The following is a 23,859-nucleotide window of genomic DNA, read 5'->3' as shown; positions in this document are numbered from 1 at the left end:
GCCTATGACCCCTCTTGATCCCAGACTTGGCTCCCTTCTATTATCACTGCCCTTTAACCACCCTCCCTGATCACTGACTACTCTCTTTCCCTTCTTGATCGTGCTGCCTTCCTAAGCCCCTTTAATGACCTATGTTAGGATTGTTGTTGGTGCCATGGAGGCCCGATCTTTGAGTCCTGCCAGTTGTCTCAGGACACCTATTAGGTGTCTTCAGCTCAGCGAATGGATGATTATGAGGTCCGAGGCCTGATATCACACATGTAAGGGGCCTATGTGAGGCCTTGTGCCACAGTCGGTGGTGTTGTTCCTTCTAAGCTGGGAGGTCTAGGTTCGAGATTGACCCTGGGACTTGATGGCCAAGGGAGGTGTGCGCATAATGCAGCCAATCAGGTTGAGTATCAACCTGCAAGTCCTTCCAACAAAAGCCAATGGCAGGTGGTAAGAGTGGGAGAGATTCCTGGTCAGCCATGTAATGGAAAGCAAGTTGGAACCTCTAAAATCACTATCCATAGCTCCAGACTACAACACACATGCCAAAGTACATGTTGCCACAGCAACTCAGACTCCTGAGTGAACTGTAACGTCACCTCAATGGGCTTATCCATTCAGGTGCGGTGATTATTTCTCACAGCTTCAGGCCATGCTCAAATTTCTGGGGTAGTACCTTTGACATGCAGCACAACAACACCAATTTGCATTTATACAGGACTTCTAGTGCTTCAGAGGGGTCTAATCAAACAAAAGTTGATACCCTGCCACATAAGGGAACTTTAGGGTAGATGACCAAAAGCTTATGGTCAACGAGGTAAGTTTTAGGAGCGTCTTAAAAGAAGAAAGGAAGGAAAAAAGAGGAGAGATTTAAAGAGAGGATTCCAGAGCTTAAGACTTCAGCAGCTGAAGGCACAGCCTCCAATGGTGGAACCATTAAAATCAAGGATGTAGAAGAGGCCAGAATTGGGAGAGTGCAGGTATCTCAGAGGGTTGTGAGGCTGGAGGAAGTTACAGTTGTAGGGAGTGAGGACATGGAGTGATTTGAAAAGAAGGACGCGAATTTTAAAATTGAGACATTGCTGGACTGTGAACTAATGCAAGTCAGTGCGCACGGGGTGATGAGTGAAGAGGACGTGTTGCAAGTTGGGCTATGGGCAGCAGGGTTTTGGATAAGTTTGAGTTTATGGAGGGTGTAGGATGGGAGGTCAGCCTGGATTGCATTGCAATAGTGAAGCCTAGAGGGAGTAAAGGCATGAGTGAGGGTTTCAGCAGCAGATAAGCTGAGGCAGGGGCAAATTCAGGTGATGTTATGCAGGTGGAAATAGACGGTCTTAGTGAAGGAGTGCATATGTGGTTGGGAGCTCATCTCAGATTCAGATAGGATAGATAATGAATCAATAAATTGAAGACTTGTGGGAAGTTTCCTGGCTTTCACATCATGTGAACGGTTGAGGTCATTCTTCGCTGTCCACGGACAACTTATCTGAACATTAGGGAGGCAGAGGGGTCAGAGGTCATCTACTGCTGAGGAGTCATGTGTTCCAAGTACAAACTACCAAGTAGGTAAAAAATTGCATCTCCTGGAGTCACATGAATGTTCCCGCTATGGATTGTTTTGTCCAGTTTTTACAAGATTTCTCAGCACACTTTCAGAATATCTTTTGATACATGATTGACATCTGCGATGAAGACCAGACACAATTTTTGTGCCGCTCCTTCTGTGTTTTTTTTTGGGATATCTGCTGTCTCTATTTATAGATGAGGATTTTTTCGGGAGCTCCATACGAGTTGAGATCTTCATTGTGATTCCCCTGCTGTAGGAGATGCCAGTGAAGTTTATGTTCCAGGGGCTTCTACTATCCCTGATGTGTCTCAATTGAGTGTCAGGTTTCATGAAGGGAAGTAGTCTGTCAATGTTATGATGGGTGAGCTTCCTAGAGACTCTGAAGTTAGACTTGAGGACATCCTTCTTAGAGAAAGTAGGAAATCCAGAGGTCACGTTGGGTGATCAAGGTAGAGAAGCTGAATGAGGGGACACTTGAACAGCTCCCGGTGTCATATTGGGGGATACACCAAAGGTAGACTGGGGAATCCCCTTCAGAAGTTCCCAGGCAAGGTTTGCATGGCAATTGGCCAGAAGTGAAAACTTCCCCCGGGCAACTGCCCTTCAATGGGAACCATCTGAAAATGCGATTTAAATCACATGGGTCCACCCAGTCTCCACCCACCGAATGCGCCCTACCCCCCACACAAAGGGACTCCGCCACCCCCCTGACTACCCCAGCTATGGGACTCCTGCCCGCCTCCACCGATCCCCCAGGAGACTGCACTCCATGACCCCACTACCACACCCCTGGGACTCCTCCATCCCCATGACCCTCCAGGGATTTTTCCCCACCCACTGGCTAAACCTCCCACGGGATTCCCCCCACCCACACAGGACTCCTCCACCTCTCCACTGAGGGCCCGACTCACACCCCATCCCCCCCCCGACCTCCAGGCCCAACCTGACCTGACGCAAGGCCCGACCTCCAACCCCCAATTTCCGCCCCCATGACCTCCGATCCCGCCCACTGATCTCCGAAGCCCACCCGACCCCTCAAACACTATCCACTTACCTCTACCCAGGCTTGTCAAGGAAATTTAAATTTCAATGGACCTTTAAACTTACCTGGCTTGAAGCAGCTGGTGCCGCAAAAAAAGGGGTCGTAGCCTCCTCCGCTCCGACTCTGCTGGACTTCAACGCTGGGCCCTGGGGGGTGCGCTGCACTGCCTGGATCTTGCCCAGCCTGAGTCGGAAGCTTGGGCGAGATAGAATTGGAAAAATATTAAGGTAAGGAACTGGGAATGGAGTGGCAATCCGATCCTGAATGCCACTCCATTCCCAATTCTTCACCTCAATTTTTTTCTGATGGTGATTGCAACTCTGGGGAAGTTCGGGCCCTACATGTCACTAAGCATGCTGGGGAATGGGAAAAATGTACATGGCAGGTCTTCCAGATCACTGCATTGCAACAATAGAGACATTTCTTCCAATGGTAATGATATAACATGCTCTAACAATGTCATCTTTGATTTGGAAGCATGAGATGGGTTTTGGTGTTCTGGCTAGTCCTGGATTTGGAACTTAATACAACACAGAAGAGAGAAAGGCCTACATTTATATCGTGCTTTCCGCAACTTCAAGACGTTGCACAGTGCTTGACAGAAATTTTTTGAAGTGTGATCAGTGCTGTAATGAAGGATAAATAATCGAACTTAAAATTGTGTCACATTTGTGCCGGCATTTGCTTCACCGGTGAACTCAGTTGGGAATGCGTTTGGCAGACGGGTGACACGGGTGTCTTTACTTTTAGAATGACACCAGACACCAGTCTGTCCTTGCCATGTGGAAATTGTGTTCCAAAATTCAGCCAATTGTACATCCAGGATAGTGAGCAATGGAACTGCCAACTGCATGGTGATAGTTGATGATGTGAATTAAGAAACTTTGATGGGGCTTCAGGCAGTGACACCTGACTGCACCCAGTACTTCAGTTTCTGCAAGAGGGGCCACAGAGTTGACTGAACAACACCCAGCTGCGAAGTACGTGTGGTGAGTTGTGACAATGGGTGCTGTGTTCTTGTTGTCTTTTAAATCCCTGATGTCGGTAATAATCACACTTTAAGCTTGGAAAGATGAGAGCTCTTTATGTTTAATACTGGCCATGCTGCCTAGTACAAAAGGAGGACTGGCTTGAACTGCTTCTGTTCTACATCACATGAGTCTCTAGTGCAGCTGTGAAATATGCCCCCAGAACACTTACACATATCAATTAGTTTATGCCTATTTAGTTCCTAGCTCTTTGCAGATAACACAACAATATATAAAAATGGGGAACAAAAGCAAAAAATGCTGGAAAAACTCAGCAGGTCTGACAGCATCTGTGGAGAGAAAGACAGAGTTAACGTTTCAAGTCCGTATGACTCTTCTTCAGAGCCAAATGGGAGTAGAAATGTGGTGAAATATATAATGTTTAAGGGGGGTTGGAACCAGTGAAGCTGGATAGAAGGCCAGCGATAGGTGGAGGCAAAGGAGAGATTGCAAAAGATGTCATGAACAAAAGATCAAAAGGTTATTAATAGTGGTGGTTCTGGCTAAAGGAGGTGCTAATGGTGACATTAAGAGTGGAAAGCAGAATATGATAATGGCCGGACCAGGGTAAGCACTCTGGAAAGTGACAGATGGCCCGAGTGGGGATGGGGTGGGGGGAGGGGAGGGTGGTAGGAAAAAAGATCAAAAATAGGCTAAAAGCTGGGGATAAAACAATGGATGAAAATGGAAATAAATTTTAAAACAAATAATAATGCAAATAAGTGGAAAAAAATAAAATAAATAAAAATTTAAAAATAAAAATGAATATAGTAAAAAGGGGGCTCAAAAAGGGGTGGGGATGGAGGAGAGAGTTCAAGGTCTGAAGTTGTTGAACTCAATGTTAAGCCCGGAAGGCTGTAAAGTGCCTAGTCGGAAGATGAGGTGCTGTTCCTCCAGTTTGCATTGAACTTCACTGGAACATTGCCACAGGCCAAGGACGGACATGTGGGCATGAGAGCAGGGTGGAGTGTTGAAATGGCAAGCGAAAGGGAGGTCTGGGTCATGCTTGCGGACAGACCGAAGGTGTTCCGCAAAGCGGTCACCCAGTCTGCATTTGGTCTCTCCAATGTAGAGGAGACCGCATTGGGAGCAGCTGCATTCCTTTGCCTCCACCTATCGCTGGCTTTCTATCCAGCTTCACCTGTTCCACCCCTCCCTTAAACATTATATATTTCACCACATTTCTGCTTCCCCTTAGCTCTGAAGCAGAGTCATACAGACTCAAAACGTTAACTCTGTCTTTCCCTCCACAGATGCTGTCAGACCTGCTGAGTTTTTCCAGCATTTTTTGTTTTTGTTTCAGATTTTCAGCATCCGCAGTATTCTGCCTTTATATAACAAAGGGGATTTGACTGTCCACAGTGTAATGCTTTCACTGCAACAGAAATTAATGCCATTATGCTGGTGTTGGAAGTAAGTTGGATGGTGCAAATTGTCTACCATAAAGAAGTTAAAGATTGACAAATCAATGGGATGCATTGTGCTCATGATGCTTGTTCACTGCCATACAAAACTGTTACGGCTATTACATTTTATTCATGTCAATTACAGGTTCACGATTCCAATAATATATGCTGATGCTGCAAATCCACACTTTTTCCTGTCTCACTCTACCCCAACCCCCAACCCCCAACGTCAGAGCTCCTGAAAGTTCGGGTAATCCTGCTTTTGAACATGAGGTGCGTACAACATGGGGTAGACATTGGGAAATAGGATAATGCTGGCCTGGGATCAATTTAGCAAATGCTAAGCTTCTGTATTGAGGCTGTAAGACGGGCCCTTGCCTCATTATGTGAGCCCTGAGAGGACTGTTACAGATTAGTGGATGACTGTTTTTGCAATTTTTTTTTGGAAGTGTTAACCCATTTAACCCTCTACTCAACACACTTGACATTGCACTGACATTGGAACTGTCTCCTGCCCTGACATGGACACACAATCACATTCACATACACATGTATTTAGATAGACGCATATACAAACACAAATACATAATGCTGGTACAAGATTAACTGTGAGAAGGTGACTCTGCATTATGAAATAGACAGAAGCAGGTGAGTATTGCATAGAATTGCATAAAAATGGCAACATGAAAATAGACCATTTGGCCCAGCCAGCCTTCATTGGTTTTCATCCTATTTCCTTTTTTTAACTGAAGATGCCAGAAATGTAACTAATACTTTTATTTAATTCACAAAATCACAGAATCACACAGTGCAGAAGAGGCCCTTCGGCCCATCGAGTCTGCACCAACACATGAGAAACACCTGACCTACCTACCTAATTCCATTTACCAGCACTTGCCCACAGCCCTGAATGTTATGACGTGCCAAGTGCTCATCCAGGTACTTTTTAAAGGATGTGAGGCAATCCGCCTCTACCACCCTCCCAGGCAGCGCATTCCAGACCGTCACCACCCTCTGGGTAAAAAAGTTTTTCCTCACATCCCCCCTAAACCTCCTGCCCTTCACCTTGAACTTGTATCCCCTTGTGACTGACACTTCAACTAAGGGGAACAGCTGCTCCCCATCCACCTGTCCATGCCCCTCATAATCTTGTACACCTCGAGCAGGTCGCCCCTGAGTCTTCTCTGCTCCAGCGAAAACAACCCAAGTCTATCCAACCTCTCTTCACAACTTAAATGCTTCATCCCAGGCAACAACCTGGTGAAGCTCCTCTGCACCCCCTCCAGTGCAATCACATTCTCCCTATAATGTGGCGACCAGAACTGCACACAGTAATCCAGCTGTGGCCTCACCAAGGTTCTATACAATTCCAACATGACCTCCCTACTTTTGTAATCTATGCCTTGATTGATAAAGGCAAGTGTCCCATATGCCTTTTTCATCACCCCACTAATATGTCCCTCCGCCTTCAGAGATCTGTGGACACACACGCCAAGGTCCCTTTGTTCCTCAGAACTTCCTAGTGTCATGCCATTGATTGAATACTTCCTTGTCAAATTACTCCTTCCAAAGTGCAGCACCTCACGCTTTTCAGGGTTAAATTCCATCTGCCACTTATCTGCCCATTTGACTATCCCGTCTATGTCTTCCTGTAGCCTAAGGCACTCAACCTCATTGTTAACCACCCGGCCAATCTTTGTGTCATCCGCAAACTTAATAATCCTACCCCCACATAGTCATCTATGTCATTTATATAAATGATGAATAATAGGGGACCCAGCACAAATCCCTGTGGTACGCCACTGGACACTGGCTTCCAGTCACTAAAGCAGCCTTCTGTCATCACCCTCTGTCTCCTACAACGAAGCCAATTTTGAATCCACCTTATCAAATTACCCTGTATCCCATGTGCATTTGTCTTCTTTATAAATCTCCCATGTGGAACCTTGTCAAAAGCTTTGCTGAAATCCATATAAACTATATCAACTGCACTACCCTCATCTACACACCTAGTCACCTCCTCAAAAAATTCAATCAAATTTGTTAGGCATGACCTCTCTCTGACAAAGCCATGCTGACTATCCCTGATCAAACCTTGCCTCTCCAAGTGGAGATAGATTCTCTCCTTCAGAATTTTCTCCAATAGTTTCCCTACCACTGATGTGAGACTCACTGGTCTGTAGTTTCCTGGCTTATCTCTACAACACTTCTCAAATAGCAGAACCACATTAGCTGTTCTCCAGTCCTCTGGCACCTCCCCCGTGGCCAGACAGGAATTAAAAATTTGGGTCAGAGCCGCTGCGATCTCCTCCCTTGCCTCCTTCAGCAGTCTGGGATACAAATCATCCGGACCAGGAGATTTGTCCACTTTTAAGCCTGCCAACACCTCCGATACCTTGTCTCTCCCTATATCAATTTGCTCAAGAACCTCGCAGTCCCTCTACCCGAGTTCCATACCTTCATCCTCATTATCTTGGGTGAAGACGGATGTGAAGTATTCGTTCAACACTCTACCGATGTCCTCTGGCTCCACCCATAGATTGCCCCCTTGGTCCCTAATGGGCCCTACTCTTCCCCTGGTTATCCTCTTCCCATTGGTATACTTATAGAATATCTTGGGATTTTCCCTACTTTTACCAGCCAGAGCTTTCTGATATCCCCTCTTTGCTCTCCTAATTGCTTTCTTAAGCTCCAGCCTGCACTTTCTGTACTCCACTAATGCCTCCGCTGATTTGCTTCCCTCGTACCTGCTAAAAACCTCTCTTTTCCTTCTCATCGTATCCTGAATATCTCTGGCCATCCATGGTTCTCTGGGTTTGTTAATCCTTCCTATCACCCTAGAGGGAACAAGTTGAGCCTGTACCTCCCCATTTCCTTTTTGAACGCCCCCCACTGCTCCTCTGTAGATTTCCCCACAAGTCGCTGTTCCCAGTCTACCTTGGCCAGATCCTGCCTTATTTTACTAAAATCCACTCTCCCCCAATCCAAAACATTTTTTTGCAACTTGTCTATTTCTTTGTCCTTAACAAGCTTACATTGTACCATGTTATGGTCGCTATCACTAAAATGCTCCCCCACCACCACCTCAGCCACCTGTCCAGCTTCATTCCCCAGAATTAGGTCCAGCACTGCGCCGTCCCTTGTTGGACCCTCTACATATTGACCCAAAAAGTTCTCCTGTGCACATTTCAAGAAATCCACTCCATCCAAGCCCTTAACACTATGTCTATCCCAATTAATGTTGGGAAAGTTGAAATCACCTAATATAATTATCCTATTGTTATTGTTTTTACACGCCTCTGCAAATTGTGCATATATTTGCTCCTCAATTTCCCGTTGACTATCTGGGGATTCTATAATAAACACCTAACAATTTGGCTGCCCATTTTTTGTTCCTAAGCTCTACCCACAAAGCTTCATTCGATGCCCCCTCCAAGATATCATCTCTCCTTACTGCAGTAACTGACTCCTTAACTAATAATGCAATGCCTCCTCCTCTTTTACCCCCTCCCCTGTCTCGCCTGAAGATTCTATATCCCAGAATATTGAGCTGCCAATCCTGCCCCTCCCTCAACCACATCTCTGTGATGGCTTCTATATCACAATTCCACGTGACAATCCTCACCCTTAACTCATCCGTTTTACCTGTAATACTCCTGGCATTAAAGTAGAGGCCATCCAGCCTTGCCTTACTCCCCTGAAACTTAATGCAGCTGTACTCCCTCTGACTTGATTGTTTACTGTATTATGATGTGTCCCTATTCTGCTAACATTCTGTGTCCCCTCCCCCTACCGAATTAGTTTAAACTCCTCCCAACAGCACTAGCAAACCCGCCCGCAAGGATGTTAGTCCCGCTCTGGTTCAGATGTAGACCGTCCCATTTGTACAGGTCCCAACCTTCCCCAGAAATGGCCTCAGTGATCCAGGAATCTAAAACCCTCCCTCCTGCACCAACTCTTAAGCCATGTATTCATCTGCGCTATTCTCCTATTTCTGTGCTCGCTAGCACATGGCACTGGGAGTAATCCAGAGATTACAACCGGAGAGGTCCTGCTTTCCAGTCTCCTGCCTAACCCCCTGAATTCTTGATGAAAAACCTCATCCCTCTTTCTACCTATGTCATTGGTACCAACATGTACCATGACCTTTGCCTTACCACCCTCCCCCTTCAGGATGCCCCGCAGTCATTCAGTGACACCCTGGACCCTGGCACCAGGGAGGCAACACACCATCCTGGAGTCACGTTGACGGCCAAAGTAGCGCCTATCTGTTCCCCTGACTATAGAATCCACTATTACTATTGCTCTTGCTCTCTTTCTCCCCTCCTGTACAGACAGGCTGCTTGTGGTGCAGAAGCTTGGCTCTGTCTGCACTCCCTGGAGGAAACAGCACCCTCAGCAGTCTCCAAAATGAAATACCGATTTGCGAGTGGGATCCCAGGGGACTCTTGAACTACCTGCCTGTTTTTCTTGGACTGCCTAGTGGTCAGCCATTCCCTTCCACAAGACCACTCTCTGAAAATTTAAGAAGTTGGATAGCAAAGAAAAAATGCAAAGAGCACATCTTCCCCTCTGCACTGAATTTCCACTGTGCACCAAATTGCCAAATTAAACTATTCAGGTCCCTTCAGCTGCGGTGTGACCACCTCTCTAAACATGCTACCCAAGATGCTCTCAGACTTGTGGATGCTCCACAGTGTCCCCAGCCACCATTCCAGCTCTGAAACCTGAGCTTCCAGGAGCTGCAGCTGGATACACTTCCTGCACATATGCTGGTCCCGGGCACTGCAAATGTTCCTGGCTTCCCACATGGAGCATGAGGAGCACACCATGGCTTTGAGCTCTCCTGCCATTACTTATCCCTATAAATTAAACCTTTTAAATCAATTACTCTAAGGCCCTTCTTTGCTGATCCTCGTTACTATAGAATATACAAACTATTAACCACAAAAAAGACCTTAAACTATAAGCGATAAAAGTAGTAAATACTTACCTGACCTTGCCCACTACTTACCAGTCATCTCTCTCCCTTGTAGCCTCTACTGCTGCAGCAGGGCAAGACAACTCTCTGAAGATTTAAGAAGTTGGATAGAAAAAAAAAACATGCAAAGAGCACATCTTCCCCTCTGCACTGAATTCCCACTGTGCACCAAATTGTCAAATTAAACTATTCTATGGGGCTATAATAAGGTTGGGTGTGGGTTCTTAAAGGGATCTAGAGCACGCCAATTTGAGACCCTTCAGAAATTCTGATGTTCCAATTTCTTTCTGTCAATCACTTGTTACAGGAATGTTTCAACATTTTATATTCTGTAATGAGGGACCTTAATGTAAATAAAGCCTTTGACAGTGCTAGGCCCTCTGGTCAGCTCCATCTCCCACTGCTTTTGTAGCCATAGTATTTATATGGCTAGTCCAGCTCAATTTCTGGTCAATGGTAATCCCTAGGAAATTGATATTGGGGGATTCAGCCATGGTAATACCATTGAATGTCAAGTGGCAATGGTTAGATTCTCTCTTGTTTGAGATCGTAATTGCCTGGCACCTGTGTGGTGTGAATGTTACTTGCCACTTGTCAGCCCAAGCCTGGATATTGTCCAGGTCTTGCTGCATTTGGACATGGATTGCTTCAGTATCCGTGGAGTCGTGAATGGTGCTGAACATTGTGCAATCATCAGTGAACATCCCCACTTCTGACCTTATGAAGGAAGGAAGGTCATTAATGAAGCAGCTGAAGATGGTTGGGCCGAGGACACTACCCTCAGGAACTCCTGAAGTGATGTCCTGGAACTGAGATGATTGACCTCTAACAACCACACCCACCTTCCTTTGTGCTAGGTATGACTCCAACCAGTGGAGAAGTTTCCCCTTGATTCCCATTGACTCCAGTTTTGCTAGGGCTCCTTGATGCCACACTTGATCAAATGCTGTCTTGATGTCAAGGGCGGTCTCACCTCACCCCTGGGGTTCAGCTCTTTTGTCCATGTTTGAACCAAGGCTGTAATGAGGTCAGGACCATGAGCACTGCCATCTAGAAGGACAAGCGCAGCAAATAGATGGGAACACCATCACCTGGAAGTTCCCCTCTCTTCCTAACTGCACTGTGGGCGTACCTATACCACATGGGCTGCAGCAGTTCAAGAAGGCAGCTAATCACCACCTTCTCAAGGGCAACTAGGGATGGGCAATAAATGCTGGCCCAGCTAACGAAGCTCACACCCCATGAATGAATAAAATAAGGAACTAGAAGAACCCAAACTAAACATCAGTGAGCAAGGTTATTGTTAAGCAAGTGATGTCTGATAGCACTGTTGATGACCCCTTTCATTATTTTACTGATGATTGAGAGTAGACTGATCGGGCGGTAGTTGGCCGGGTTGGATTTGTCCTACTTTTTGTGTCCATGGCATACCTGGGCAATTTGCCACATTGCTGGATAGATGCCAGTGTTGTAGCTGTACTGGAACAGCTTGGCTAGGGATGGGGCAAGTTCTGGAGCACAAGTCTTCAGTACTATTGCCAGAATGTTGTCAGGGCCCATAGCCTTTGCAGTACCCAGTGCCTTCAGCCATATCACATGGAGTGAATCAAATTTGGTGAAGGCTGGCATCTATGATGCTGGGGACATCTGGAGGAGCTCGAGATCGATCATCCATTCAGCACTTCTGGCTGAAGATGGTTCAGCCTTATCTTTTGTACTGATGTGCTGGGCTCCCCCATCATTGTGGATGGGGATATTTGTGGAACCTCCTGGTGAAACATAATTTAATGGTGAAAGATAATTTAATGGTGAAATATAATTTAATTATTCACCTTATTGAATGATTAATTGCTTCTGTGAGGGGGCACCAAGTGAATCAACAGGGTGAAGTACGATGTCCAGGTGTTTCAGATTGATTTTCCTTTTGAATGTTCCCTGTTCTCCTAAATGCGTCAGTTTTACCTCCCTGTGGCCCAAATTGCAGGCATTATTTGGCACACAACAGCAAGACCTTCTAACCCTCTAAATCTCTTGCCACATTTTGATAATTCCTCCCCATCTGTGCAAATATTGACTGGGATAGATATTGCCTCCATCCCCTTAACTTTTATTGATTCCCCACTCTGATCCTCCTCTGATATTGTGATCCCCTCTGCCTGTATGGAGCCTTTTCCAACCCTTTGGCAACCAGTGTCTCTTAACTCAACCCTTCATGTTAAGGGTGCACCCATGTGCGGTAAATTGGAGCACCATGTACCTTTAAGAGAATGCAAGTGGGCTAACCATGTGACAGTACTGATCAATCACTGTACAGCGTGAGCTACTGGTTAACTGTAAGTCTAGAGCTGGAGGTGGTTGTGGGAGCACGCAAGTATTTAGCGCTCTGCCTTCTGTTGCAATAAACAATCACAGTTTGTTCTTATGTCGGTCTCTCTCTGTCATTGATAGCGAGCATCAACTAACAGGTGTATATGAAGGCATGAAATTTGAGTTTACTTGACTAGTGAACTCATAGACTCAAAACATAAAACTGGTGATGAGGATGGGATATAGCAAAAAATAGCGCGCTGAACGAGAATCCACAAGACAGGTGAGTAAAACATTAGAAAGAGAATCTGTACTGAAGTTGTAAAATAGATGGCAATCAGAGCAGAAAGCAGTGCCGCAGTTTTAAATTTGAAAAAAAAGGAGAAAAGAAAAAAAAATTATAGAATCGCGTTCGCGGGAATCCCATGAAAAGAGCTCGAAACACAGCACAGAAAAAACCTGACAGCTGCAGAGGCGGAGTTGAAAAAAATTGGTGACTGCTCTTAAAGCGGCAATACATTTACAGAGGTACATTCAAGAAAAATGGCTATGGACAGAAAATTTACAAGAGACCCCAGAGAAAGGCAACTCTGTGGAAGGCAAAACACAAATCGCTTGACGGCGGTCAAGAAAGCCACGGTAAGCCAAACACCTGAATTCATCATTAACTGGGAAGCCATCGGAAGCACAGTCCCCTTGCAGTCATTCACGATGCCACAGTTCGGGCATGTCGGTTCATTCAGGTGACTGGTCTCAGTATGTGGAATGCCTAGCATTCTTTTTTACTGCTAATGACATCGCAGAGGAGGAAAAGAAGAGGGCGATTCTTTTGTCCACACATGGGAGCAAAATGTACGGGCTGATTCGCAGCCTCACATCACCCAACACCCCCAACTCAAAGACTTTCGACTAGTCAATAAAAATTGTACAAAACCCCCTGAGACCAAAGCCCTCAGTTACCATGCAGCGCTCCAAGTTCAGTTCAGGGAATGGGCTTCCAGGGGAGACAATAGCTGATTATGTTGCCATTTTAAAGGCATTAACTGAACATTGCGAATTCGGAACGTCCATTAGCGATGTCTTGAGTGACTGACTGATATGCGGGATTGGAGATGATGCTATTCAAAGGCGTTTGCTAGACGAAGCTAATCTTGAGTTCAGTAAGGTATTATAATTAGCCACAGCCATGGAAAATGCTGTTAGACGTTCGGAAGCTATAAGAGATGCACAAAATGCCTCTGTCCATCTGGTAGGGTGGGACAGACCGGCAACAAAAGGCGCAAAAACATCAGAACCCACAGAAAGGTGGGAAACGCCCCCTAAGTACAGATCAGTAAAAAAACAGCAGTACCACAGTGAAAACCCACAAAATGAATGAGAGAAATGCATCCAAGCATCCAGTGGGTGATCGATAGTTCAAACAAGTTGAATGCTTATTCTGCCACCGCTATGGTCACATAATGCGGCACTGCAGAGATCGGCTGAGACAGCATTTTAAAGACAAAGGGAGAAATCGTGACGTGTGTCTCATGGACGAATCAGAATGGAATCAGACATCCATTCATTATATAACCCGAAAACAGGTAGAACCAAGCCGACCCAAGCAGTCATTATAGTCAATGGACAACCCGTCAAGATGGAAGCTGATACTGGAGCATCCATGTCCAACATTGCAGAACATACATTCAGATACTTGAATAAAGGTGCCCATCCTTTAATATTGGAAGTTTCGGACACTAAACTGGAAACATGTATGGGTGAAGAAATAAGGCCAAAAGGGATATGTCAAGTTAAGGTGCGGTATGAGGAATAATCTGCAAAATTACCCCTATTTGTAATGTCAGGCAGGGGACCGAGTCTCCTCGGAAGGAACTGGCTGGGAGAGATAAACCTTGAGGGCTCGCTAAGTTCCCAATTGGAAAGCAGAAGCGTTACTGTAGAAAAAAATGAGTGCGCGAAGACCCGATGGGAGAAGCCCGCAGAAGAGTTACCCCGGGACAGAGCTCAAGCTGAAGTCAGCATCCTTCGAAAAGAAGAGCAAAACCTATTAAAGGACTTCCGTGTGCTACAAAATTCAATCAGTTCCCAAATTGTGCCATTGAAAAGATATGAAGAAGGAAAGGAAGAGGTAAACCTGTCTCTAGCTGAGTTAAAGAATGAATTAGCTGAGAAGGGGCAATGATATGTGATTCTCTAGGAAACTCTTAATGAGAATAGGAAAGAATTGAAAGAGCTGAAGCAGCAGCTGCGTAAAAACCTTGAAGTTTTCAAACTAGAAGGTCCTGAGTTCTCAGAAGAGCTGTCGGAAAACCCAACTATTGAGCTCACTCACGTTCAGCTCATACCTGAGTCCGGTCCAGCCAATAGCGAAATTAAAGAGATGACAGAGATACGGGGTCAGTGCTACCAAGAAAAGAACACGCAGGAAGAAAAAGAGGAATTATTAACAATCCTCGGAAAGAAAAACAATTTTTTTTCTCTCTGTGTTGCTTTGTGCTTGTTGCCCTTTATCTGTTTCAGCTTGGAGGGGGAGGGGCAGCAGGAGTGAACATGACTGCACCTGGAAGATGGTGAAATCATCCGCTGAGGAACCTAGTGGACAACTGTCTCCTGAAATGTGTCTTGGAAAAAACAGCCGAGGTTGTTGAACAGCAACGCTCACCTCGTCCGAGAAAGCCTCCTGAGAGACTTGATTTGTAAATAGTTATTAGTGTAAATAGTTCACATTATTAAGTTTGTCAACTGTATCTTTTAAGTAAAGGGGGAGGGATGTGGTAAAGCGAAGTACCATGTACCTTTAAGAGAATGCAAGTGCACCTACCATGTGACAGTACTGACCAATCACTGTACAGCACGGGCTACTGGTTAACTGTAAGCCTAGAGGTAGAGATGGTAGAGGGAGCATGCAAGTATTTAGCACTCTGCCTACTGTTGCAATAAACAATCACAGTTTGTTCTTATGTCAGTCTCTCTCCGTCATTGATAGCGAGCTTCAACTAACAAGTGTATATGAAGGCGTGCAATTCGAGTTTACTTGACTAGTGAACTCATAGGCTCAAAACATAAAACCATGATTCCATGTGGCTTGTTTCCACTATGGTTAGTAGCAGGAATAATAAGCTCGGGGTGCAAAACGTGCGATATTAGTAAATAAACATTATCTCATTCGCATGGAGTTCTTCTATCTGGTATTTTGATGAAGACTTTAACACAAAATGGTTTTGCGCCCTTGTTAAGATAGCAGACAATGGGATTTTGCATGAATGTGTTTTTGTACTTGTTGCTAATAGCATACATCTAACTGTTGGGCTAATACATTACAGCATGGGCTATGCTTCCAACGTATTTTATTGATTGTAAAGTGCTTTGGGATGTCTTGAGATCATGAGAGGTGCTGCATAAATACAAATTCCTTTTTCCCTTTCTGCATAACCAGATAAATCACAGCCACCACGATACGATACTGCTTAAAGGTGAAACGTGACTGAACGTTAATAGGGCTTGTGGCAAGGATGTAAAATATGTAATTAAAAAACATTGGTCAAGACTGCACCGAAATTCAATGTCATCTCTACTACTGGAATTTTGTTGGATAGTCTGACAGTCAAGTTGCTTTTGTTTTTTAACCGTTCCACTGTAAAAAACGCCTTCTGAGAAAGGAATGTGGACAAGAGTAATTGCCGAAATGATAATCATTTCCAAATAGCCACGTCGCCGGGACTGTGGAGTTTTATTTTCCCGTCAGTGAGAGTGAAATGTTCCGCTTCAAAATATCCAACTCCAGTGACTGACAACATGATCAGTGACAGCATGTCCCACGCAGATTTCTCAGTCTCTTGCCAACAGGTACAAGGGCAGTGTTACAGTCAGGGCTAGGCTAAACCAGTAAAGAAGATTGCATCCCATCACTGACTGTGCCATACAAGCCAATTGCTTATCATTCTAGTCACCTTCAGGAAATTTAATGTGGAATAAATGGCAACAGAGAAATACATTTACAATTCAGATGATATTTCTTAGCTAGAGAGATTCACATTTAAGACACACTGATATAATTTATTCTGCAGCCTGCCTCAGTCACTTATGCTACAAAAAGATCATTATGTCAAGTGACATTGTTAAAAAATAAAGTTTATCATCATTATCAAAATGAAGTCATTTGCCATCTTTGACACACACTTAAACATATCAAGCACCTGCCCACTCATTTGCTTTGGCTGGTTACAGAGGCACATTAGTCTTTGCTCAACTTTAAAGCCATTACACTGAAGTCTAATGTTTCCCTTTCCATAAATCATAAGATATAAGCTACTGGTTGCAGCTAAAGCAGGAATAATCATTAGCTAACTCTGCCTACAGCAGTAAGCCCTGTGTTCCAGAAGAGGAAAAAAAATGGTCATGCTTCCTTGAAACCAGTAATGATGTTTAATGTAACAATGGCCTGCTCAATGAGGCTGATAGCGGCCAGCCAACAATGTGACAAGGCAGCCACTATTCACTGTGCACTGCTCACTCCATAGCATGTCTTTCAACCTTCAGTCAGCAGGAAAGAAGACAAGATCAGGTGCAGATGGTCCTGACAGAGTTATTTTATTTTATTTTTTTTTTTGCTTCACTTTTCCCCATCTAATTCTCCCTTGTCGGGTCCACGAGGTTGGTTCTGGCTGAAGCAGGCCATTCAAAACTGGCGCTGTCATAAAATGCCCAGCCATGTGGGAGTCGCTGCGCGGGAGATGTGAAAGTGTCGCGAATGCTATGACTGCTTTACTTTCAAATCATTCCAACCAATGCAAAGTTGTGTCTGCTGTTGTTTGCTGTGCAGCATTTGACTGTTCAATTTTGGCTGTTGTTATTGATTGAGCTTGATTTTTAATAAATATTTATCACGCAATAATACAAAGTATTCTGATGGAGCTAATCTTAAACATGACGATTAAACATTATTGAACCAGCCATGGTTAATTACCGGGAATACTAGATTTCCATTTTCATGGAAACACAAATGGAATTGCGAAATGCGATCCCTAAAACATTTCTGAATCCCATCTAATAAAAAACAGGGTTTGAATTATTCAGTCACTGTACACCAGCAGCCCTGCTTGTTATGATAAATCCAAGTGTCCATCTTCATATCGGTAAAACCCCTGGATTTTTGTTCTTTGTCAGTTGTAACTTATAGGTTCTGTCTGGATGGGGGACGGGTACTGATGAAGCCGAACAAGAGTAGTTTGAGGCAAGCAGGGAAATGAATTCAAATGCATTTTTTAACCGATAAAGGGACTGTGGGACCAATCCAGATCCGGAAGGGAATTCTGCACGCAGCCTCAACGGGAATCGGGATTCTCCGTGTGATCACTGCCGGCAGATGAATCGCATAAACACAATAATCAGCTCAATTAATTAAACTGTGACATTTATCAATCATTAAGCCAACTGGATCAGCTAAACGGGGCTCGCTCTAACAAGACCATCAACAGAACCTTAAATGAAATCTATCCTCAGCCCCCAGAACTGCAGCCTCTACTTATAAACAATAGAAGAGGCTGACTGCTTAATGATTGGAACTTTCTATTATTGTGTTAATCTACTTATCAGAAGTATATTTGAATAAAGGCTTAAAAAAGAATAAATTGCAGAGTTATGAGAAAAGAACAGGGGAGTGGAACTAATTGGTTGCTCTTTCAGGGAACTAGCACATGCATGATGGGCTGAATGGCCTCCTCCTGGGCTGTATGATTCTATGATTTTAAAGGGCCTGGTGCATCTGCTAAAACAGTAGACAAGGAGTGTTGTACCAATCCACTATCTTTATGCTCATTAATATTGGCAACAGGATTACTATTATTAATTACTGTTAGACCATTTATGCCTGACTCATACTTTAAAAGTTGATACTATTTACATTTGTTTGATGTCAATTTTTAATTGTGCTCTTTGAGTACAGATGCCAAACTGTGGGTATCAAATTATATAAAAGGATAGCTACTATTTGAAGAGCAGGGGAGCTATCCCCGGTGCCCTGGCCAATATTTATCCCTCAGTCAACGTCACAAAAAACAGATTATCTGGTCATGCACCAAAGTGCATTTTTGTGGGAGCTTGCTGTGTGCAAATTGGCTGCTGCGCTTCCCACATGACAGAGGTGACTACGCCTTAGTTGGTTATAAAGAACTTTGGGATGTCCTGAGATTGCGACAGGTGCTATAGAAACATAAATACTTTTTTACAAGAGCTACATGGAGGTTTGGAGAACATCGATCGTCACCGTTTAGAGATGTTTGCCAGGGTGTTTGTCAACCCTTTGTGCAAAATCTCTGTTCAGATGCTGTCGCTTTAGCCGTCGGGCAAGTTCTCTCTGCTGCAGATCTGAGATTCCTGCTTGAGTACAAAACGAAGCAGTTTTACTTTTCTTTCAATTATTCTTTCCACATATTCGGAAATGTTCTTAGGGTGGAAGTGCAGGGCACAGGGACCCAGTCATGCGATACGCAAGATGCAGGCTGCATAAGCTGAGAAAAGTGACCACACTCGCAAGTGAGTCAGTACTCCACACAGGTTATGGAGATCAACTGCATTGAACTTATGGCCTAAAAACTCAGCCTCATTTTTCTGTAAAACCCCATAATTTACAAACTTTATGTTGAGAAGTGCTGAAGCGTTTGAATTTCTGTGGATAGGAAAGCCTGTTGCCATTAATGGTTTTCCTTATGTCACAAGCAGTGCTATTTTGAAAAAAAAATCTTAACTCTGATCTACCTCTGATAAACCTTCCATCTGAGTTGCTCATTATCCAGATTTCTCTAAGTTCAGCTCCTTGGTTGCTGCAGTGATTCAATTAGTATTTCTTCCTTGTAATGGCTTCATCTGATACCTGAATAGGATTAGTGTAAACATTGGGGTCCATGAATGTGCATGTTTGTTAAGACATTGTAAGGTTATATCTGCATGTAGAGGAGGGCCAGATGTAAGTAGAGTCCCTGCCAAAACTCAAGCCAGTGTATGCCTGGTATGCAGGGAAAACATTTCCTTAGGGACTGTCTTTTTTGATGGAATATTCAAACAACCCAATGCTACAACATTATTGATTTCAATTTAATAAAGGAACAGATGACTATGTGAGTTTCAGAACTGACAAAGCCAGAAACTGATCGGCTTGAATAAAAGGTAACTTTCATGTCATGTGCCCCTCCATTAATGTCGGTGGAGTTTAAACGCTGCGACAAAATCTCATAACCGTGTACAAAAGCAAAATACCGTGAATGCAGGGAATCCGAAATGAAAACAGAAAATGCTGGAAATACTCAGCAGGCCTGGCAGTGTCTATGGAGAGGGAAACAGATATTTCAGGTTGATGACCTATCTTCAGGGCTCATGACCATGTACAATAGCACCAAGGTGACAATTGCTTTCATATTTTGTGATTCTCAGTCCACTGAAACTCAAAGGTATCTGCAAACGGAAGCTGGACTTAAGAAAATCCACTGAAATGATTTTTTTCTCTCCCAGTTACGTCAAAGGATAAGCAATCTTTTTTTAAACTGAGAGGACCTGGATTGTAGAGTGACCAACAAGCCAAATAAATGACCGTATTGCCTCTTCCATCTGTATCAGTGTTATCACCATGCTGGGAACAGTTTGTGGAAATTCACTGAGAACTGGGGCTAGATTTTCAACCTGGGTCAGGAACTCGATGCCCAGGTTGTTTCTGGGTCTTGACCCCCATGCCATGTCTGCTTCAGTAACACCACGTGATTTTTTAAAGGGAAGGGCCCTAAATGCCTCGAGGCAAGATTGGCGCCCAATTAGTGGCAGCTGGCAGGGGGAGGAGGTGGCAACAAGTTCTGGAGGGCAATTTTAGAAGACAAAGAGCAGCCATTACTAGGCTTGCTGTTGCCTGGAGGAATGGAGCAGGCAGGAGGACAGAGGGCCAGCAACCTCATGCTCCACAAGTGCCCGAACATTCACTCCTCAGGTGTTTAATCTGCTCTGCTCAAGCAATGGTGACATTGTGCCACTGCATGAGTTCCTTTTTTATACAAGACTTGTCATCAGCAGCCACAATGAATAATGCTTCCCTGCCATGCTCCCAACAGCTGTACGCTAACATGTCCAAGACCATTCGCTGCCGTGGTGGGATTCAAACCCATGTCCCCAGAGCACTAGCCTGGGCCTCTGGATTAGCATTGAAAATTTGAATACTTCCCTCTCCAACCCAATAACAAGCTCTTTAATAAGATTAACAGCAAGTTAATTGGAGATCTGTGGGTTGGCAGCTTTGTCTCTCTTCCCGCCCTCTCTGTTGTGTTCAACTGTGTTTGCTTATGTGAGTCTGTTTATTATTGATGCTCACTGTGTTTGAATGGTTAAGCCAGGGTGCGGACTCAGAGAAAAACAAACAAACAAAAAGAAAACCACATCGAAAGTGCTGGGGCTAGAGCTAGAAACATGGAGCAGACATTTTAAAGCACTGTGAATAAAACCTATTACACAGAGAAGCTAGTGTCATCTCTGCATGGATCCGAGATATAAAATATACAACATGCCCTTTAAAAATTCCAGCATGTCACAAAGCTGACATGTTTTTTTTCTCTCTTCATTCAATCATTGATGTGGGCATTGCTGACAAGCACAGCATTTGTTGCCCATCCCTAATTGCCCTTGAAATGGAGTGGCTTGCTAGGTCAGTTAAGAGTCAACCATATTGCCATGTGCCTGGAGTCACATACAGACCAGACAACAATGGCAGATTTCCTTCCCTAAAGGGAATAGTGAACCAGGGCTCTTACAACAATCAATGATAGTTGTCATGGTCACCATTACTGGGACAAGCTTTCAATACCAGATTTATTAACTGAAGTTAAATTCCATCAGTTTCCATGGTGGGATTTGAACCCCCAAAGCATTAGCCTGGGTTTTCAGTATTACCAACCCCAGTGACACTACTCCAACCTCTCCCTCTAGCATCTACCAACCCACAATGAAATATCCGGAAAGAATCACACCAAAAGACGAAATAAGTAAAAAAGAACAAACTTTCATTTGTATAGCCTCCTTCACAATCTCAAGATGGCCCGAAGTGCCTCACAGCTATTGAAATACTTTTCAAAGTGTAGGAAATAAAACTTATTAAAAAAAAAATACCCTCAGAATATTGCAAATCATTCCCTGACTTTGGGGGATTTCTGAGTCAAGTTGCTTAAGTGCGTTTTGCTCACTTCACCCTGGTTCCCATATTCTTGAACCATGGGTGGAATTTTATGTCGAGGGTGGGGCCAGGAAATGCGGCGAGCTGTTCGAAAGCCCATTGGCTTCGGCGGGACCGGAAAATCCCGCTGGTGAGGTAGGCTGCCAAATCCTGCCCCATCTGCCGGAAGGAGCTCGAGACAACTCAGGGGCACAGCATGATCATGTTTCCATGCCTGATCTTCAGTCGCGTTGAGAAGGAAGAGTCCCAGTTAAGGCCCGCCATCTCGGGTGGACTTTTACACACAAAACCATTTTAGAAGTTATTAAATGCAGGGGTCGCCCCTTTCAACCGCATGCAGTACTGAAAATAAAAGTCAATTATTTTTGAGTGTCTCTTTAGAGGTCAGGCCCTTGGAATTAAAGATCAAAAAGTAAGAATTAGAATTGGAATTAGAATTAAAAATTATGCCGATCGTGCCAATGTCAATTCTAAATTTCCTGCCAGTCTCATTAGCAAATGATGGACTATTGAAATGGGCACAAACAAATGTGAAAATCAGCAAAGTCGGGGGCCCAGGAGAGTGCTGGACTCACATTACATATTCTTTCCTTAAATGTGAATATTAAAGCTTCAAACTGTTTGATCATCATATTCATGCACATTGGGCACAGCATGTTTAAGAACATGGAATTGTGGAATCCTCTCACTTTTTAACGTGATCCATGCTAATGACACAAAAATGCATTCAAAGAAATTGAAAATGCCGTGCAGATCTCAGTGAGGATCAATTTAAAAAAGGAGCTCAAAACTTCGTAGGCAAACGCCAGTGGTTTTATTTAAAAAATTTTACACCCATTGTTAAACAGTTTAATTGTGGGAAATGTGCGTGTAAGGCTCTTTCTTGGCAGGGGGGGTGGCAAAGATATTATACTGGGCCGCAGTGCAATTGGACACAGGAGTGACTAGGCGGGTATAAATGAGTGAGGAAATTTGGGCATAGCATGTATCGATCTGCTTGAAAATTCACAGGAAATTACACCCCCCCCACCCCCCAACCACCCCATGTAAAGAACACACATTCGCTAGATGAAATGAAAATAAGTCAGATGTCAGGCTTCTTCAAACAATATAAAAAATATTAGAGCTACTTTTTAAAATGCAGGGTTAAAATTTACACTTTACAGTAAACCATGTTAAAAGCGTATAGGTAACATAGATGCAGTTTGCAGGCTTAAATGACATTTTGTGCACTTGCAGAATTTATTTGAAGCAGTGAATTTGCACAGATTACTGCAGTCACCTGGTTTTAAATTAACCCAAATAAACTCCTACTTTGACATTTAAGGTGGTGCCGCACGAAACAGTATGGGATTAACACCTGGTTTATAATCATATTAACATGAAGAAAGGAACAAGGCAGTGGTCCTCACACCTTTAGACCAAAATCTCTTTAAAGGACCATGAGCAGGCATTTTGTGGAGATCAATTTTTCTGATTTCTGTTTGTCAGGCTGATTGCACCCTCCTTACTGACCATGAATCCTCGACTACACAATTAACTTGTGGGAATAAAAGTGAATCTAGCCAGCATTCGGAAGGATCTACTGTCTTTCCCTTTGCATGAAAGTAAAGTGAAGAATAAAGTTCACCTGTGGAACAGGAAATGCAAGGTGTGATTCTAACTATACATTTACCTATGGAAAAAATGCACTTTTAAAGCTGTATAGGGACAGGAGGAGGCCATTTAGCCCCTCACGTCGGTTCTGCATTTAATGTGACCATGGGTTGATTTGCAATTTATCTCCACATTTGCCCCCATGGTCTTTGCCCCATGTCTCTTACTACCTTTGGTTAACAAAAAATGATCAATCTCAGTTTTAAAATTAACAATGAATCTAGCATTGATTGCTGCTTGCGGAAGTGAGTTCCCAATTTCTGCCAGCCTTTGAGTGATTTCACTCTTGAAAGACCTGAGTCTAATTTTTTGACTGTGTCTTGAGTTCTGGAATCCCCAGCCGGCAGAAATACTTTCTCCCAATCTTTGCTGTCAGCTTCCCTTTGGTATCTTGAAAACTTTGATCAAGTCACCCCTTAACCTTCTATGTTACATATATATATATATATATATATATATATAAACCAGGGGAACCAAATATCTGTAAGGGTCGCATCCCGGAATTTATTTTAATTGTATTTTTCATGACTGAAAGGCAGCTATTTTTTATTCTATAAATGTCCACACAGTTGAATATTTATTGAAATTTCAATTTCGTCAAATGTCAAGGCACTAGTGAACAAACTAAATTACATGAGTAATGGAACAGTCTGGTCTGACCACGCTGCGTAATGAAAGG

This window comes from Cetorhinus maximus, chromosome 4, assembly GCF_964194155.1.
Source record: "Cetorhinus maximus chromosome 4, sCetMax3.hap1.1, whole genome shotgun sequence".
Classification (NCBI taxonomy): Eukaryota; Metazoa; Chordata; class Chondrichthyes; order Lamniformes; family Cetorhinidae; genus Cetorhinus; species Cetorhinus maximus.
This window is presented reverse-complemented; position numbering follows the sequence as displayed.